This window comes from Papaver somniferum, unplaced genomic scaffold (assembly GCF_003573695.1).
Source record: "Papaver somniferum cultivar HN1 unplaced genomic scaffold, ASM357369v1 unplaced-scaffold_139, whole genome shotgun sequence".
Lineage (NCBI taxonomy): Eukaryota > Viridiplantae > Streptophyta > Magnoliopsida > Ranunculales > Papaveraceae > Papaver > Papaver somniferum.
Window position 1 is genome coordinate 1,932,919 of NW_020623156.1, and position 19,527 is coordinate 1,952,445.

General features: G+C 40.9%; 1 pseudogene; it reads right to left on the reverse strand.

The window, feature by feature from the left end:
* Window positions 1-468: 468 nt before the first annotated feature.
* Window positions 469-11,141, reverse strand: LOC113335247 (annotated as a pseudogene).
* Between the last annotated feature and the right edge of the window lie 8,386 nt (window positions 11,142-19,527).

Consider the following 19,527-nt stretch of genomic DNA (forward strand, 5'->3'; position numbering starts at 1 on the left):
TATAATGTATAAAAAAAGATCCCGTATGGCATTATGTTTCAAAGTTTAGAACCCTGTTGGTCCTGCTTAATCTGATTGATTATTTTTTCCTAAGACATGATAAGCACAGACAGACCAATTTACCAAACTAAAACTGAAAATGACAAGAGGTTACCATGCCACACCAAGTTGGCAAAATATCAGCCAAAGGTATCAACAATTTGCAACAGGAAAAATGAAAACAAAAGAAAATTCATTAACAAAGTGAATATTACGGAACTATGCTTGCAACAAACTATTAGAGATACAACCCGAATCATAAAATGATACACTATAACATGACGAAACCAAGAACCGGAGCAAAAAAACAAACCAAGCAAAAACCAAGAAAAGGTTCCCCGAGAAACCAAGAATCAAACCAAACCAAACAAAAAATAACAAGAGGTTACAATACGTATGATAACAGATCATGAATAAAAGATAAATATATCAAGATATGTAGTTTTGGAAGGTCAATCCTGATCCATATAACTTCTCTTCCATGAGACGATCAAGTCGTTCTGTTAGATGTATATTCCAGTATCTTTTGTATACTCCAGTATCTTTTGTATTAGATGTAAATATTTGCTTACCTTCTTTAAGAGATATGTTACCTCTGTCAGGATATTCGACATAATCTTTTGTAAGCTAACTTCTTTATATAGGAGTTCTCATTGAAAATGAAACAACACAATTTGTTGTCTCGTCTGGTTTCACACTCTTTTGTTCTATATATATACTTTATTGTCTTGTAACTACCTTCATGGTATCCTGAGTCCGGTTTTAGATATGCCAGACAATTTAATTACATCTTCTTCTTCTCCTAAGAATCGTTCATCTATATATACTTTAGCTTCAAACGATGGACCGGGAACTATCATCACACATGTAGTTCTCAAAGGATCGAATTATGAAGAATGGGCTAAAGGGTTTCGTATCTCTCTGGGCGCAAAACAAAAACTTGGCTTCATTAATGGTAAAGTCTCCAAACCTTCTGTTGATTCTTCTGATTTGGATGATTGGTGGACTGTCAATTACATGATTGTTGCCTGGATTTTTAATACGATTGATCCAATTCTTCGTTCTTCAATTTCTTATCGTGATACTGCTTTCGATTTATGGGAAGATATTAGACTTCTCTTTTCTCTAGGGAATGGAATAAAAATATTTCATCTCAAATATGATGTTTCTAGTTGCAAACAAAAAGATGGAGAGTCCATTCAAGATTATTAAAGGAAGATGAAGAAACTCTGGGATGACATCAATGATTTTGATGCCTTACCTTCCTGTCAATGCTCCGGTTGCACTTGTGGTTTGAATATGACTCTCAGAACTCGGCGTAATAACGATCAGGTACGTGAATTTTTAATGGGTCTCGTACCCTATTACGCTAATGTTCGTTTTAGTATTTTGGGCACCGAACCACTTCCGTCTCTGCATGCGGTGTATTCTCGTCTCATCCAAGAGGAAGAAGTCAAATTATATACTGAACAAAGGGAGGATACAGCTACTCCAATGGCTTTTCACGTACATAAGCCACAAGGATCAAAAACCGGAGGGGCCAAACCTCCATTAAAGTGCACTTATTGCGGTCACAATGGATCGTTGTTGGGAGAAGCATGGTTATCCAGATGGTCGCCAGCCAAGATGTCCACCTGCGACTCAGACCAAAAACGAATCATCATCTTTCCGTAACCCATCATCTGCCAAGGCGAATGCTATTGTTGGTGAGATATCAGCAACTACAAATCACGTTCGTCTAACTGGTAAGAGTGGTCATACCTGGATTGTTGACACCGGAACCTCCAATCATGTTTGTTGCGATGACAACTTGTTTGAATCTTGTCGTGATATTAGTCCTATTCAAGATTGTTTGCCTAATGGTGTAAGTATACAGGCAACCAAAATTGGGATTGTAAAGTTGAATGATTCTCTTATATTGCACAATGTGTTGTATGTTCCAAAGTTCACTTGCAATCTCATCTCCGTGTCTCAATTTCTATCTTCATCACATGCTAACCATGCACAGAAGCATCTGTTAAGTGTTCAATTCACTAACTCTGAATGTGTTATACAGGACCATACTCTGAGGACGAAGATTGGTATGGGTAAGCTCACTGATGGGCTTTATTGCTTGATAGCGGGGGAACCAGCTCGTGTTAATGTTGTGTTAGAGAAGGTTGCTGCGGAATTATGGCACAAACGACTTGGCCATCCTTTTATTCAAGTATTGAAGTCTCTACCTAAAGTCGGTCGTATTGATAGTCAGTTAGATTTTCATGCTTGTGAAGTCTGTCATAGAGCCAAGCAAACTCGTACTTCTTTTCCATTAAGTGATAATAAGGCAGTCGATTTATTTTAGTTAATTCATTGCGATGTTTGGGGCCCTTATCGTGCAAATCGTGCTTGTAACTCGAGATATTTTTTGACTATTGTGGATGATTTTTCTAGATGTGTTTGGGTGTATTTTATGAAAACTAAAGATGAGGTGCCTATCTTGTTAACAAATTTTTTTGCGATGGTTGAACGTCAGTTTACACAAAAGGTTAAGATTCTACGCAGTGACAATGGAACTGAATTCAAAGGTCTTTTTCCTTATTTTCGAAAGAATGGTATTGTTCATCAAACTTCTTGTGTTAAGACACCACAGAAAAATGCAAGGGTGGAAAGGAAGCATCGTCATATTCTTAATGTTGCTCGTGCACTACGATTTCAGGCTTGTTTACCAATCGATTTTTGGGGTGAATGTGTCCTAACTGCTACATATCTGATTAATAGAACTCCTTCTCGTGTGCTTAATTTCAAAACACCGCATGATATTCTATATGGTTCGGCTCCTACTTTTAACTCTCTTCGAGTCTTTGGCTGTCTTTGTTATGCGAAAAATCTTAGTCCTTGCGATAAATTTGACAGTCGCAGTCGTCGTTGTATATTTCTCGGTTATCCGTTTGGAAAGAAGGCATGGCATCTATTTGATCTAGACACAGGTCAATATTTTCAGTCCCGAGATGTAGAGTTTATTGAAGATGTTTTTCCGTTAGCTGATAAAAATGATCTTCTGCGACTGCACTCTTTGTATCTTGATGAGACTGCTTGAACTATATCTAGGGATATGTCTGCAGATCCCTTTGAAGCTGATTATAATGTCTTACCAGTTTCTGGTGGTTCTTCTTCCGCTGCTGATAATGACGCACCTCCACAGACTAGTTTACGAAGCTCACCATATCTCCAGGATGCTGCACCAGATCTCCAGGACATTGCACAAGACTCTGTACACATCACAGACGATGATAATGTACAATTACTTCATCCTCCAGAACCTTTTATATGTGATACACGTTCTGTTGAAGGAGATTCTGAATTGGTATTACCTGATGCTCCTCCACCTGTTGTACCTGATTCTGAATTAGTATTACCTGATGCTCCTCCACCTGCTGTATCTGGTACAGATTATATTCCCACAGTGACCTAAGATAGTGAACCTCATCACCACATAGTTACATATGAGGATTTGGGGCGCGGTAAACGTACAAAGTTTGAGAATGTACGTCACAGGGATTTTGTAAGTTGGCAGGGTGTTTCAAAACAGGCTAACACAACCTTGGTTCCCCCCTGAAGCTTCACCTGTACCAATCAAGACCTCGGGTACTCCCTATCCTATAACCCATTTCGTGAATTATGATGCTTTTTCTGTTGCCCATCGTACATTTGTTGCAGCCATTTCGAATGATGTTGAACCCAAATCATTTAAGGAGGCTATGGCTGATCCCAGATGATGTAAAGCAATGGAGGAAGAGATTGCTGTCCTAATCTCCAACGGTACATGGAAAATTGAAGATATGCCTCTTAACAAACATGTAATTGGTTGTATGTGGGTTTTCTGAATTAATCGAAGATCTGATGGCTCCGTTGAGCGCTACAAAGCCAGATTAGTCGTCCTTGGCAACCATCAAAAGGAAGGAATTGACTTCACAGACACTTTTGCTCCTACAGTAAAAACGGTTACTGTACAAACTCTTCTTGCGGTTGCTGCAATCAATAACTGGGATTTAGTTCAAATGGATGTCCATAATGCGTTTCTTCATGGTGATTTATATGAAGAAGTATTTATGCGACTTCCTCCTGTGTTCGGTAATGGATTTTCTGGCAAAGTCTGTCGACTTCGTAAGTCTTTGTATGGTTTACGTCAGGCTCCCCGGTGTTGGTATGCAAAGCTGGCAACTGCTTTGCGTACATATGGTTTCTCTACAAGTGCCTCAGATCACTCGTTATTTCTCTATCGCAAAAGAAATATTTTTATGTATATTCTAGTATATGTGGATGATCTTGTTATTACTGGCAACAATAAGGCTACCATTTGTGAGTTTCAAGCATATCTCAGTAGATGCTTTCATATGAAGGATTAAAATATTTTCTTGGTATTGAGGTAGCTAGAAGCTCTAAAGGCATTTTCCTTTGCCAGCGTAAATATGTTCTAGATATCTTGATGGAAACATGTCTTCTCGGATCCAAACCAGCTAGTATCCCAATGGAGGAGAATCATCGGATAGCTCTTGCTTCAGACACGCTCATGCCTGATCCTGCTCGTTATCGAAGGTTGGTGGGGAGACTAATTTATTTAAATATTACACATCCTGATATATGTTACTCTGTTCATACTTTGTCTCAGTTTATGCAACATCCAACTCAATCTCATTGGGATGCTGCACTTCGAGTTGTGCGTTATTTGAAATCTAGCCCTGGGCAAGGTATTTTACTTCGAGCTAATTCCAAATTAGTTCTTGAGGCCTATTGTGATGCAGATTGGGATAGTTGTCCAATTAGTCGTCGTTCTCTCACGGCCCATTTTATTTTTCTCGGCGGTTCTCCTATATCGTGGAAAACGAAGAAACAAACCACAGTGTGTCGTTCTTCAGCCGAAGCAGAATATCGTGCTTTGGCCTCCACAACTTGTGAGATTATATGGTTGAAAGGATTGCTCCAAAATTTTGGTGTAGGACATCTAAAACCAGTTTCAATTCATTGTGATAGTCAAGCTGCGTTACACATTGCTAATAATCCCGTCTTTCATGAGCGTACGAAGCATATCGAGATTGGCTGTCATTTTGTGCGTGATGAAATTCTTCGAGGTACTATCGTTATATTCATACTACTTCTCAGCTAGCTGATATTCTGACTAAAGCTTTGGGACGTCAGCAGTTTCAAAATCTTCTTCTCAAGATGGGCATTTCGACTCTTCATGCTCCAACTTGAGGGGGGGTGTTAGATATATATTCCAGTATCTTTTGTATACTCCAGTATCTTTTGTATTAGATGTAAATATTTGCTTACCTTCTTTAAGAGATATTTTACCTCTGTCAGGATATTCGACATAATCATTTGTAAGCTAACTTCTTTATATAGGAGTTCTCATTGACAATGAAATAACACAATTTCTTGTCTCGTCTGGTTTCACACTCTTGTGTTCTATATACTTTCTTGTCTTGTAACTACCTTCACGTTCAACCATTGTAGGTGTCAAGTAATTCTTCCAATCACCAACCTCGCCTTTTCTAAAAATGTCTTTGTTTGCTATGGAATTACTCAAAATCGTTCCACTTTTGTTCACGTCCAAATTCTTCATGTGTTGAAAACTGCATAAACTTAATATTTCTTTAGTCACTCCTTGACTCTCTTCTTCCATAGAAAAACTATGACCTAAGAATTCAGCGAGTTTCTTCAACTGGGATTCAGGTTATTTCTTCAAATCTTCGTACTTTAAAAACAACACTTTACAAGGCGTCTCTAAGCTCCCTTTCCAATAACCTAGAACATGATCCCAGTACGGACCAAAATCTGAAAGTCCGCTGCAGAATAACTCGAAAGCGTCTTCAATCGACAGAGGGGTATTCTTTTTCATGTTTGATAGGGGAGGGGTACCGTTATCATTGCTCTCCGGCAGTGTCCTCATTTTGTTGATAAAATGCCATGTAGAGATGAAGGTGTCTTGAGGGTTTCTACATATATAAACAATCTTACAATTTATTGCCTTATTAATAACGGAATCAGGTAAAGAAGTGTATGTGATGGGTAGATATAAGCCTGCATGTAGAATCATCATGATTATGGCTACTCCTTTTGGTGAAATCTAGGAGACTACAATCTGGATAAACATGTTTAAAGTCCACGAAAGGAACAAGGTCATGAGGTGAAACTGTAAACAATGGGTGGTTTTGGGAAGTAGATAAAATAGGGTGATGGGTACGGTTGACGATGGCAAAGACCAATGCTTTCAACCAAACGGTGCCAGATTTGGGTAGTGAGGCTAGTAGTAAATCAGTATCCACAGCTTTGAAGTTCCGTTGAAAATCTTTTATATTTTCTAATGCTTCGGCAAAGATCCAAAAACCTTGATAAAGAGCAGAATCTCCTATACCAAGACAACCAACACTCGGGGAGCTGGGATGATCACAAGCATTTTCGTCACCAGTGGATTCCATGGAATGGGATACAAAGTCTGCATAATTAGGAATTTATGATATGATATAAGTAGCTAGGCTAGAAGTTGTTACTCATCTGCAGTCAGAATTGAGGAGTTTATAAACTGAAAGGAGGATGCTTCATTAGAATTATTATTTTTCTGGAAGAGACAGTTTGTGGTCCTGAAAGTAAAAATTATAGCTCGGTTTCCACAGAATTATATGGAACTTGGATATATTTGAAGCAACATCTTCTTTTGAAGGACAATTTTTCATTATTGGTCGAAGGATTTTTCAGGGTACTATTTTGCTTGGTCTTTAAGGCCCTAATCACAATAACTTAGGGGATGAACTTTTGATGGAATTATACGCTGCCAGAGGCATGTGGCCGGTAGCCACTACCTGTGGTGACTTTAAAGCAATCATTGATTCTTTAACGCCAGGACCCATCACACGATTGAATATGCCGAATTAAAATTTTCAAAGAAAGGATTGATCATGCTAGTGGAAACACCGCAGAAACACAAATTTTCAAAGAAAGGCATCAAAAGTCTAACTCAACACAAAATTGAAAGGCTTCATTTGATAGTGCGCATGGGCTATTCTATATATTCGTTTTAGTCATACTAGATTTTGTGCCCGTGCTATGCATGGGGATTTTTTTTCTATTTTAACTTGGTGTGGGCGGGTTTTTTTCTCGCCCCATGGCGATGTATTTCTAACTTGATGTGCGCGGGGCTAGCTTCACCCCGTTCCGTGGCAATGCATTTTTAGCTTGGAGTGTGCGGGATGGCGATACATTTTTGACATGGTATGCGTGGAGCTTCGTCCCTCCTCGTGGCGATGCATCTTTTATTTTTACCTTGTATTTCCGTAGAAAATATGGATGAAATATGTGAAATTGTTTATCGATGAAATAGTAGTTCTATAGTAATCCCAGTCTTTCAAGGGTGATGATTATTTATTAGCTTCTTAATTTTAACATAATCTAACCAGTGCTTCACGCCGGGTATCGGATAGTGCTTTCTCTCTTTAAAATTCAAATTAGTTTTATTTGCAGTTAAAATTTATTGGTTTTCGTATTGTACTTCTATAATAATTTTCCAAATTATTCTATTATTATTTTTTGAATCTCCCTCAAAATCTATTCTCCTCTATTCTCCGTTTGTTAATATGGATCACCGATTTTTATTATTCACCGTTTTCCTTTTATTGCACATGCGATCTGCTTGCTCCCATCGAATTATTAAAACTCATATATGAGTGGATGTCAATATATCAACTGTAGCTAAATAAATAAATAAAGTAAATTAGCTAATTAACTAAGGGGTGAAGCTCCGCGTACACCAAAATCAAAAATACATGTCATCGGACGGGACGAAGCCCTTCGACACCAAGTTAAAAAAAGAAAAAAATCGCAAGATTTGTGGCCGTGATGTGCACCAGACATTCTTTTCTTTTTAACTTGTTGTGCGCTGGGCTTCCTCGCCCTGTGGCAATGCATTTTTGTTTGTTTGTGGCGGGAAAATACATTAAATAGGCGGGGAATCTGTATTATTTGATAGTTAGTGTCTCACTTATATTAGAATCAAAATTAGTGTATTAGGAAATAATCACTGGAGAACAATATTATCAAAGAGGGCTTAGATCATCCGCAACTCCATTTTTTCCTCTTTCCAGTTACAACGGTCAAAGATTTTTTTATCTTTATTCACGCAACTCAGTTGTTCTACAGTCTACACCTACTATTTCCTTTGTACAGACTATATCAGTTCTTGAAGGATAAGCGGAAAGAGGTGTTTCTTTATTACTCTAAAATCAGCAAATCCCATCATCTCCTACAAAGTTGCAGTTTCTGGACAGAGTGATACCTGGGCCAATTTTACAATTATGTATCACAAAGAAAAGAGAACATGAGACTGGTCAAGCGAGTGCTACACCTCAAACAAAATCATGATTAGCGGGACAATAAACCAAATACAAAATTATAATATTTACGGAATGCTAGAGGAATTAACTCTAGCCAGTCGCTTAGTCGAATAGTTGTGTATTAGGAGTGCTATTTCCACCATTGCTTGCAACAAAGCTAAACTTGGTAAATACACGTGATCTTATCTTTTAGTGTGTCATCTTGTATGAACAATACAGTCAAAAGACTTAAGACAAAGCAATGAGCTGAAAATGTCGAAATCTTTCTTTAGCAAGATAATAGCAATGGTCTTCTACAAACCTGGTCATAACATGACAAAGGGTCAATAATTGAGAAACCAAAATTATTATGTTTTTAACTGATCAAACTCAGATTAGTTATTAGCAATCAGATAATAAATGAAGAAGCGCATATTACAAACAAGGAGATATATGAATGAAGAATTTTTCAGCATAGTTTCTACCGGTAAGAACAATTTCAATTGGCCATTGCAAGTACAACCAATTGATAATAAACCAAATCAGTTGCCTGCCTTATAATGTTAGATACAGTTGTAGAAGACCCTTTGAATGCGTTACGCATGACTATATGTGTAGGTACACGAAATAGGATTGCCACGTGTCATACCAAGTAAGTTACGCATGACTACATGTGTAGGTACACGAAATAGGATTGCCACGTGTCATACCAAGTAAGGTAAGGAAATCCTAGTCAAAGATCGGTGTCAGTGACCAGTCAAATCAGTCAACATCAGAAGGCGAAATACAAATCCCAAGCGCGAGGTAACTCTCCACCCCGAATAAAGTAGAAGGACCATCAAGATACTAAGGCGAAGTTACGGAAAGATTACTTGGAGAAGAAGATAAGCCACGAAGTAGGAACAGTAGGGCGCAAAAAAAAGGACAAGTGTCCCGACAAGACCACGTGAAGTCAGCGAAAGGTGGGGAAAAACTTTATGGAATATGCTTCAGGCGAAGCATAAAGTAACCTTGGCGAGATGATATGAGCTGTATACCACTAGGATTGCTTAGGCCTATAAATAGAGACCTTTGGACAATGTAAAGGGAGAGATATTTTGGAGAGGGAAAGGTCTAGCATAAGAGAGAGAGAGAGAGTTAGGGTTTCCTTGTAATACATAGGCGGGGAGAAGGGATTAGGGTTTCCTTGTAACCCACGAGTGTAACTTGTATTTCGCTTGAGATTAATAAATAAGTTTAAGTTCTAGTGTTTATTATGTCTTAGATCTTGCATATTCTCCATTTGGGTGTGTTGCTGGATTTCCAGTAATCACATTTTGGCGCCCAAAAACAAGGAACTTAGATTGGGGATTTATCCTCATCTAAGAGTTAGAAAAGGCAAGAGGTTGTCTTAGAGATTGTAGAGATTATAGATCTAGCGAGTTGTTTGAAGTTAGGGTCGTAGATCTTAAACTTTTACATTCGTAGACAAGGTTAGGAACATAGAATAGGAAGAGATCTTAGAATTTCGCGTGGAGAGCAGAGAAAGATCGTGGAAGTTGAAGATTGTTAGATGGCCAGGACACCAGATCGAGAAAGGCATGTGATAGCAACAAGAAGAAGCAAACGTATAGAGGCGAGGATAGGAAGGATGGAACGGGTCGGAACATCAGCTGTAGGAGGCAGACGAGAAGAGAACCAGCGGCGGACGGAGGAAGATGGCCTCAGGGAAGGTTCAGTACACACATCCGATACAGACACCGTTGTCGAGGAGGAGATGACTCGCGAGGATATGGAAGAGAATATCGGAGAAGAAAATATGACGTTGAAACAGCTAAGGGAGACGCTCCATCGTGAACGAGAAAGGGACCGGGATTGGAAAGGCATAATGCTAGGTTGAGGCAACAAAACCAGCAACTTAACGAAAACGTGGAGATGAATGCCATAGATTCGGAAGGAAACACTGTATCTTCGGAGGAAAATGAACTGCGGAGACGGCGATATGACCACGAGGAAGATGAAGGAGGACGAAGAAGAAGACGACGAATGAATGAAGACGAAGAAATAGCACTGAAGAAGAGCACTGGAGATCTCATAATGGGAAGATCAGAGGCGGAGACATGAGGAAAAACATAGGCAGGAGGACGAACTGCAACGTCGGGCGAACCTTATCCGAGACGAGGAGGAAAGGCGACGACCAGGCGAAGGGAGGCTTAGCATGATGAGAGGTCGTCCCCCATGAGGAGGATGGATAAAATTTGAACCAAGAAGTCCTGAACGAGTTGAGAGACATGAGGGATTTAATTAATAACTCACGAAAAGGTGGAAGAGTATAGTTAGCAAAAGCAATAGAGGAAGCGGATAAATCTCCATTCACCTATGAGATCATGCATGCGGAAATCCCGGAGAAATGCATATTACAATGCTTGCAAGCATATTCAGTGGATCGGAAAGTGCAGTGCAACACTTGAAGAAATATACCCTTTCGCTGATGCAATGGGAACGAAATGACTCGGTGCTTTGTCGATATTTCCCCGCGAGCTTAACATGGGAGGCATTAGCCTGGTTCGATGGACTCCCAGAAAAGTCAATATCATCATTCAAAGATTTGCAGAGGATATTCTTGACGACGTACATAAGCAACAACTTGTTGAGACCAGGGATAGAGACACTGTTCAACTTGAGGAGAAGGCCAACAGAAAACTTGCGGGGGTAGGTCACGAGATGGAGAACCGTGTCCAGCGAGTTAGCAGGGAGAGTTGATGAACGAAACTTCATCTTAGCCTTCGTGAATGCTTTGATCCCAACGGACCTGTTGTACACACAAATAATCATTATTCGAAACTCGATAACAATGAATGAGCTAAGGGAGTACCAGGAGGAATACACAGCGTTGGAGGAAAACCAGAGGCAGTTCAGCGAAATGACGTTGGCCCCGGCGAAAGAAGGGAATTCTAGGATGTTACCTAGGGCGGTGCACTCAGTAGAGGATAAACTCGGGCAAGGAAAGGGAGAGCCAGCAGTTCCCGTTCCAACGAAGCTTTTGGCCGTCTCGAGTGGAGATCAGGAGTGGATTGATCAATAAAGGTATGAGGAGACAAAACGAAGAAATCATGAGCCACAAAGCTACAATACGGGATACCAACCTAGGAATAATCAAGGACCCAGATACATGGAAAGGAGGCCCAATGGACCAATCTTTGAAGATGTGAAACTCTCACGACTTAACACAACTGTGAAAAAAGTGTGGGAGGCAATACTTCTGACAGAGGACCCCCACCAAATTTCGGAAAAGAGCCCCCACCAGGGTCTCGAAGTCATGAATTTTGTAAGTATCATCGCTTCCATGGACACCAAACAGATGATTGCAGGAACGTTCGGCGAATTATACTTCGCTTGATAGACCAAGGGAAACTCGCGCATTTCCTAGAGAGTTATGTGCTACCCCTCCACCTCGTGAGAATCATCCAATATACCGGATCGAGATAGACCGAGGAAAGCAACAATTAAACTGTAATTCGATAATTCACGCGGCAAGAAGTCTCCAAGACCTTCATGACAAAGTGCTTAAAAGAGTACACAAGAAGGATTTCTAGGGAAACGAAATATTCAGCGTCATGACGAAAGAGCCGCTAGAGGAATGGCATAAGAGGAAGATAACCTTCTCGGCAAGGGATGCACCTGATGGGGAAATTTTTCACACAAATCCTCTGGTCGTGAACTTGGGATTCGGAAAATATTCCAGATGGGAGGAAGAGAAAGATGGGGAAAGGAGAATTTGGGCAATAAACAAAATCTTAGTTGATACTGGGAGTTCAGTCGATATCCTCTTTCACCATACCTTTAGGACCATGGGATACAAGAACTCGGATTTCGTACCTTCTACATATAACATATATGTGTTCAATGGGGTAGCGTCTAAGCCGAAGGGGGAACTGACCGTGAAGATTCTCGCTGGAGAACTAGAGACGAAGGTCACAGTATGTGTCGTAGATGTCGATTCTCCCTACAATGCTATCATAGGGCGTCCTTGGATACATGGAATAAAGGGAGTGGAGTCGACATATCACCAGGCGATCTGGTTCCCAATGCCAAGCGGAATCGGCGAGATAAGAGGAGATCTGAGAGACGCAAAAGAATGTATAACAAAAGACGTGCATAACTCTGAGGAGAAGTTAAGAAAGAAGATGGAACAAAGGAAGAAAGTCAGCGAAGAAAGAAGAGCCGAACAGCTGATGGTATATACGATAGAGTCTAGCAAAGAACTGAGCGGAACGCGGGAGGATGAGGAGGAAACCAATGAAGCAAAAATTCTTATCGAGGAAGATAATAACGCAATTCCAGAGGAAGGAGGCCAGGTCAATCAAAAACAAGGTGGAAAGGCCAAAAAGGGGAAGGTTGCTGAAGGAAATGAAATAACAAAGAATAAAGAGGAAGCTCCCACGACGAAGGAGAAACAAATTCCACAAGAAGGAGGGAAGACGAACCGGTCAAGAGGCAAAAAGGCACAGGGACAAGAGGCCGAGGAAAGCGTTGAAATACAAAATTCACAGAATAAATTAAAAGAAAGTCGCGAAGACGAGGATATGGCCCGGTTAAAGGAAGAACTTTACCAAGAGAGGCGAAGGAAAGAGGATCTGGTCAGGGAACGAATAAGGTTAGAAAGAGAAAATGAGAAGTTGATCATCAGAAATAATCATTTGAAAAGGAAGCAGGTGGATAGTAATATGCAATAGGAGAGATATGCTATGAGAGAAGCACGAACTAAAGAAAGACATTACACGCGAAAACGAGAAGGCCTGGGACGAGGTGATCAAAAGGAGCGAGAAGACTTGAAGAAGGCCATGGAAAGCAGCATAAGAGAATTCAGGGAAAGGGAGTATCGAATGCAACAATCAATAGCAGTTACTCGAGGAAGAAACAATGTCCCCAAGGAAAGGAGAGAAACTAATTTGGAAATGGTAAACAAATGCTCAATGAATGAACCGTGCAAGCCAGAAATAGCGGCGCTTTTCTCGTTAAGGAAAAAGGAGCATGAGAGATTGCGAAGTCTCGTCGCAAGATGGGAAGCAGTATGCAAAGAATTGAAGGGAAGAATCTCGGAAGAGGAGTTGGTGCGATCGTTCATCTATGCTTTATCAACCAGGCAACCGTTATTTTCCGCACTATTCAAGATAAGAAATGCAGTACGAATGAAGAAGTTGAAAAAATACCAAGCCGAGCACATTCGTATGGAAGAAGAATAAGAAAGATACAATGAGATAAGATAAATGTATTCGCTTTATTTTAATGATAAAAATGAAACGATCGATGTACTCAATTTTCAAGAGCATAACAATAAAAATTTGATGAAATATTGATGAAATAAATATACGCCGAGTAACCAAAGACAGTAAGACCTCAAGATTAGGAGGAAAATAATGAATGTGAAATAAAAAGTTTCTAGGGAAACTTAAAACCTTCGCCTAGGAAGGCTGGGAACCCTCGGCATGCACCCTAGTTCGCTTGAAAATGCAAGAGGCGAAGACCTAACGCATGTCGTGGACAACTCTCAGGCAGAAAGCTAGGAGAAATGATAAGACCTATTCGCTGAGGGTCCCTTTTATGAAGGCCTTCTATAAGGAGTGCAGAAATATGACCAAGGCGCCGACGTATTCGGTTGAGCTGCGGGTGCCTGGGACGTCTGGAGCGTTACCGGCCATGTCTGTCTGGCAAGTCTTGGTTACGATGCACTCGATCCCAAAGAAACCCCACTTAGGGTGTGACTTCGTAACTCCGAGCCTTATCGGCGAAGAGGATAAGAAGTCGCGAAAACAACTGAATGTCGTAATAACCGGATGGGAGGAAACCAACATGCATGTTAGGGTTAACCTCCTTCAAGGGGCACTCAGGGGAATATAAAGGGATGGCACCCTCCATATTAGGGAGCTGTGTGAACAAAAAAGACGGCAATGTCATGGGGATGCTATTCATGGGAATAGATGGCCTGTCATATTGTCGCAAAAATAAAACTTATCAAAAACGTTAAGGCGAGGTTGACGGAGTGCTATTCGCAAAAATAGCAAGCGCCTGAGACTTCGCCGAACTAATACCCTTAAAAACAGGGTGAGGCGCAATAAGACCTTACTTAGGAGGCACAATAAGACCTCATAAGCAAGAAATATACACAACTACTAAAACAATAAAGTTATAAAGAGTATTCTCAGAACCATCTCGTCTCGATTGGATGATGCCAACAAGAACAAGAGGGAAGTATATACTTTTATATTTTTTGTTCTTTTGGCATCATCCGCACGAAACTACAAAGCGCTTAAGATACAATCTAAGGCTACAAGACAGGACAAGAAGGAACCTGAAGCAAAAAACTAAGACCGGGCGCATACTTTAGCAACTAGTGCTCCTCACTCTCTTAAATTAGCATTCTCAACCTCGCCGAAAAGCAAAAGGCAGCAGGGATGAGTGAAGAAAGAAAGCCGGAACTGACGGTGATTTGAAAGGTGAAGGCAGAAACGAAGAGGAAAACTCGCAAAAGAATAAAAGGCAAGTATATACTTAAAGGATTCACTATTCTTTTGAGAGTTTCCATGGTCAGTATATACTTGAGGCAAATGGCGGAAATCAAATAAACACACGCTTGATAAAACATAATCATAATATCATGAAATGTTATAAAACAAAGCGTTTGCTCCCCAAGATTAGGAGCGCCCATAAAAAATTATTAATTATAAAACACTAATCTGAGACGAGAGAAGATAAAACTAAAACTGCTACTGAGGAATGGCACTATCGATGATGGTTGATTTAGGGATCTCGCCGCCTGCCTCGGTAATGCTAAGTAGAAGCTCCCTTGGACCCCTCGTTGTCCTTCCCGGCGTCAACTTTTGGTTCCTCGTAGTCATCAATAGACAATTCCTCGTTGGTAGGATCAGAAGCTTAATCCTGGGGCTTCTCATCATCAGAAAAAATATCCAAAGGAAAACAAGAAGGAGGAATGCCATGCTCAGCGCAATAGTCATTGAAGAGTGGAACCAAATAGCTCTGAGTATTCTTGTGGTCCGTCTTGGCTACCTTCTTGGAAGAATCGATGATCTCGTCCATATTATCATTTGGATTCTCAATCTCCTCATTAAGACGAGAAACGTCACCACGAGCTTCATCTGTATCCCTGGTGATACGAAGGACCTGACTCTTATGACACTCATCTGATTCTGCGAAGATAAGAGAAACTACATTAGAGACAAGGAAGTAAGACGGGTCAAAAAAAGATAATAATACACCTAAAAACTACCTTCCGTCTGAAGCATAGTAGTATTTAAAGTACTCTGAACATCATAGTATAGATGATCGAGCTCGGCGAGTTTGAGGTTAGAATCTTCAAGTTGAACACATAACTCATGATACATTCTATCCCAACCTTCACCATGAGAGGATTTCAAAGTGCTCTTGTTAGACTGCATGGCGAGAGCGCCTTTTCCACAGAGACTTGCATGCTTGATCGGAGGAGAGGATTTTGCAGGTTTTGGACGAGAGGAAGTGACTCATTTAGCTTGCAAGAGTTCCACCTTTTTCCTCAAACAATGAACCTCCTCGTTTAGACCATCCACAGTGTTCCGAGACCTACGAAGAGTAGCTGCGAGCTCGGCTTTGCTTTTGATCACTCGATTGTAATCTTCCTCCAGTTTCTTATAGTTGGCTATCGACGAAGAATGGAGGCTCCGCGAGGTGGTAAGAGAATTAGAGACCCGTTGAAGCTCTGACTTAAGGCGCAGGTTCTCATGATGGATATGGAGGTTCAGTTCCTCGTTACGGGAGCATTCAACTGACAGACGGTCCACTTGCAAGCAAAGCGTCTCGGCCTTTTCATCAAGGATGGAGTTCTCATAAACATAAATATCATTTTGAGTTGTAAGGTTCACCATATCAGCGCGAATATCTTCCAGCGAGGAGAAATATTCGTCGACACTTATTTGACGTTGCATGCATCGAGCTTGACGAAGCATAAAATAAGAAAATAATGGAAGCAAAGGCAAGAACAATAGAGGGACATCCAAGAAAAAAGAACTCACTCAAAAGATTCTCTATCTTTTGGCCTTTCTTGCGGGAATGATCTTTTTCTTTCTGAAGGTCCTCCGATAAAGCTTTGATTTTAGCTTCACCCTTCCTAGCCATCACGCGAACAAGCTGAATCTCCACGAGGGTGGCCATGTGATGGTAGACTTCCTGCGAAGCAAACTTGAACTCGGAAAATAGATCTCGGAGACGAAAAGGAAAAATGGCAGAAAAGGCACAAAGAAATCACCTGGTTCATCAAGGCAGAGTGCTGCTGGAGAGACAGATTATTTGAAGCACTCAAAAGCGCAGACGAGTCTTGGGAAAGGAAGTCGTCATAAACAAAGGCAGACAAAGACTCCAAATCACGAGATCTCATAGCCGAATCTTCTTGAGCCTTGTGGTAGATACCTCGAAGGAATTGCATGTCAGGGTCGAAGAGAGGATTTGACATTACAAGCCGGACAGGTTGTTTTCCCTTCTCTCCAGAGGGAGGTACCTACGGAGAACTCCTAGGATGTTCAACTCCTAGCTGGGAAGGGGAATCAGCGACCTTGGAACGGGTAACAGAATCAGGTTCTTTCGGAGGAGCAGGAGCACTAACTGAAGAGGACTGTTGCTTAGTGCGAATGTGACGACCATGGAGAGCGGAGGGTTGTATTGCAGCTAAGGCATCCACATCCAGGGTCTTTCGCGGCCTCTTGGATGCACCAGACGGAGGAGCACTCTTCTGCGAAGTCAAAAGTTAAAAACCAAAAAGGCTAAAATTTACAAATAAAAGGCGATAAAGATGGTACCTGAGAAGAAGGAGGAGGAGGAGGATGAGAACGTTTCTTGTGACCCTTGGGTACCCCAGAAGTGAATAGATCGCCTTGTGAAGAGGCATGACATCAGGATGGATAATTATCACAAAATCGCTAAAAACAGACGAAAATGATACCTGTTCAGAGGGAGACTTCTTAGCAACCACTTTCTTATTCTGTCGCGCCTTGACAAGTCCAGCAGCAGGCATCCCATACTAAAACAAATTGAGAAACATAAGCACAATTGATAGTTCTAAATGATACAAATCGTTGTAGGAAAAATCATACCTCGCTAGGAACAGTCCAGTGAAGTCTCCAGGGTTCACATCCCGCGAGATAACAATGTCTGGGAAGGGGACCATTGCGAGGAAAGCCCTTTTGGTCGTAACCCCAGACGAAGGGACCGCCAACTACTAAAGGAAACCTCACCAGTCATCAACAGAGAGACGAAGTTGGGAATCCACATCCAGTAAAAGCTCCTTAAGGGGAGGAGAAACCACCTTCCTAACAAGCTCAAGACCCCACTCCTGATACTCCATAGTGCTTGTAAACACAGCTGAATAGTTGTCCATGAAAGAGTCAATGTTGAAATCCAAGGAACCAAATTCGTCCGCTGAAGAAGGGAGTTGCGAGATACCATCGCGAGAACAGACTTTGAACTCGTTGGCCATCCGAATCGCATTACCAGTAAGATGGAAAACCCCTCACTGCAGTCTACCGAGAATCTCTAAGAAAATGGGGTTTGAAGGATCATACAATGGGAAAGATAGTCCCGCTTTCAACTGACCTAGAGATATTATCACCTTATCAGCAGACCAAGTGTCCGAACCAAGTCACCGGTAGTTCAGTTCCATCTCTTGGATAGCAAGAACAGTGGGATCTGGGGAAGAATCAACAGCTGGAGTTAAGGTTAAACCTAACTCATGGAGCTCGGCTTGAAATTCCTCGAGAGTTTTAAGTGAAGCAGATGCAGAAACACCTTTAGGAGACATGGTGATGAATAGAGTAGAGGATTTCGGAAAAATAAGGTAAAAGTAAGAGCAGAGATCAAACAAGAAAAAAGGAGAGATTGGAAGAGGCAGAAAAGAAACTCAAGTAAGGGTGGAAAAGTGTATTTATAGCAAGAACAAAGTACCGGTAAAACCGGGAAGTGACATGATCGAAGTAAAGGTGACCGACGACGGGCGGTTACCCAGGGAACGTGGCAACGTGGAATTATGGGTATGGAGAACATGACGGTTAAGGAAACTGAGACGGTTCTTATTCCATCCTCGCAACAACTTGGACAAAATAAGAAAAGGAAAAATGTAGGTACACGAAATAGGATTGCCACGTGTCATACCAAGTAAGGTAAGGAAATCCTAGTCAAAGATCGGTGTCAGTGACCTGTCAAATCAGTCAACATCAGAATGCGAAATACAAATCCCAAGCGCGAGGTAACTCTCCACCCCGAATAAAGTAGAAGGACCATCAAGATACTAAGGCGAAGTCACGAAAAGATTATTTGGAGAAGAAGATAAGCCACGAAGTAGGAGCAGTAGGGCGCAAGAAAAAGGACAGGTGTCCCGACAAGACCACGTGAAGTCAGCGAAAGGTGGGGAAAAACTTTATGGAATATGCTCCAGGCGAAGCATAAAGTAACCTCGGTGAGATGATATGAGTTGTATACCACTAGGATTGCTTAGGCCTATAAATAGAGACCTTTGGACAATGTAAAGGGAGAGATCTTTTGGAGGGGGAAAGGTCTAGCATAGGAGATAGAGAGAGAGTTAGGGTTTCCTTGTAATTCATAGGCGGGAAGAAGGGATTAGGGTTTCCTTGTAATCCATGACTGTAACTTGTATTTCGCTTGAGATTAATAAATAAGTTTAAGTTCTAGTGGTTATTATGTCTTAGATCTTGCATATTATCCATTTGGGTGTGTTGCTGGATTTACAGTAATCACCCTATCTCCTCAACATAGCCCCTATGCAATCGATAAAAAGGGTTCAAAAATCCTCAAAACCGCACCTATGAAACCAAAATGTCAACATACTTTTACGATACAAATATATTGAAAGGATACTACCGATAACAATACGGGCTTTACTGGTAGGATACTGAATCCTGAGTTAGCTAATCACATGTATATTGCAGGAAGTTGAGATTAATATAGTCTCCTTGAATGAAAACTTAACATGGGTTTCTCCCACAACCAAAATCAGATAACCCATTTTCACAAAGTTTCATTATTGACCAAAATAAATACTATTCAAGATAAAAAAAAAAATCGCACTTATTTTGAGCTGTTTAAGCATGATACGTAGAAAATC